Source organism: Arachis ipaensis, chromosome B2 (genome assembly GCF_059453495.1).
Source record: "Arachis ipaensis isolate K30076 ecotype BB chromosome B2, ASM5945349v1, whole genome shotgun sequence".
Taxonomy (NCBI): domain Eukaryota; kingdom Viridiplantae; phylum Streptophyta; class Magnoliopsida; order Fabales; family Fabaceae; genus Arachis; species Arachis ipaensis.
In genome coordinates, this window is record NC_142437.1 from 95,438,620 (window position 1) to 95,440,103 (window position 1,484).

At 41.8% G+C, this 1,484-nt stretch overlaps 1 non-coding gene across 1 annotated transcript; it reads right to left on the minus strand.

The window, feature by feature from the left end:
- Window positions 1-546: 546 nt before the first annotated feature.
- Window positions 547-650, minus strand: LOC148574913 (small nucleolar RNA R71). The gene has a single exon (XR_015905518.1). It is a non-coding gene; the product is annotated as a small nucleolar RNA R71 (small nucleolar RNA).
- Between the last annotated feature and the right edge of the window lie 834 nt (window positions 651-1,484).

A 1,484-nucleotide genomic window follows, 5' to 3' on the forward strand; every position in this document is an offset into this window, starting at 1 on the left:
TTTCTTCTTTTTCATATGAGCAGGAACAAGGATAAGAACATTCTTGTTGAAGCTGATCCTGAACCTGAAAGGACTCTGAAGAGGAAGCTAAGGGAAGCCAAAGCACAACTCTCTGGAGAAAATCTGGCAGAAATTTTCAAAAAAGAAGGAGACATGGCCGAAAATAATAACAATGCAAGGAAGATGCTTGGTGACTTTACTGCACCAAATTCCAATTTACATGGAAGAAGCATCTCAATCCCTGCCGTTGGAGCAAACAACTTTGAGCTTAAACCTCAACTAGTTTCTCTGATGCAACAGAACTGCAAGTTTCATGGACTTCCATCTGAAGATCCTTTTTAGTTCTTAACTGAATTCTTGCAGATCTGTGATACTGTTAAGACCAATGGAGTTGATCCCAAGGTCTACAGGCTTATGCTTTTCCCGTTTGCTGTAAGAGACAGAGCTAAAATATGGTTGGACTCTCAACCTAAGGATAGCTTGAACTCTTGGGATAAGCTGGTCACGGCTTTCTTAGCCAAGTTCTTTCCTCCTCAAAAGCTTAGCAAGCTTAGAGTGGATGTTCAAACCTTCAGACAAAAAGACGGTGAATCCCTCTATGAAGCTTGGGAGAGATACAAGGAACTGACCAAAAAGTGTCATTCTGACATGCTTTCAGAATGGACCATCCTGGATATATTCTATGATGGTCTGTCTGAATCATCTAAGATGTCATTGGACCATTCTGCAGGTGGATCCATTCACCTAAAGAAAATACCTACAGAAGCTCAGGAACTCATTGACATGGTTGCAAATAACCAGTTCATGTGAAAAGAATCCTGTGAGTAATGGGACGCCTCAGAGGAAGGAAGTTCTTGAGATTGATGCTCTGAATGCCATATTGGCTCAGAACAAAATATTGACTCAGTAAGTCAATATGATTTCTCAGAGTATGAATGGAATGCAAGCTGCCAGAATCTCATTAGAGATGGCAGACAACTCAAGAAAATAGGCTTATGGACAAGCAGAGGACGTGTTAGTAAAGGTTGAAGGCCTTTACATCCCTGCTGATTTCATAATCCTAGACACTGGGAAGGATGAGGATGAATCCATCATCCTTGGAAGACCCTTCCTAGCCACAGCAAAAGCTGTGATTGATGTGGACAGAGGAGAATTGGTCCTTCAACTGAATGAGGACAACCTTGTGTTTAAAACTCAAGGATCTCCTTCTGTAACCATGGAGAGGAAGCATGAAAAGCTTCTCTCAATGCAGAGTCAACCAAAGCCCCCACAGTCAAACTCTAAGTTTGGTGTTGGGAGGCCACAACCAAACTCTAAGTTTGGTGTTGAACCCCAACATTCAAACTCTAAGTTTGGTGTTGGGAGGTTCCAACAATGCTCTGAACATCTGTGAGGCTCCAGGAGAGCTCACTGTCAAGCTATTGACATTAAAGAAGCGCTTATTGGGAGGCAACCCTATGTTATTTAGTTATATCTATTTTATT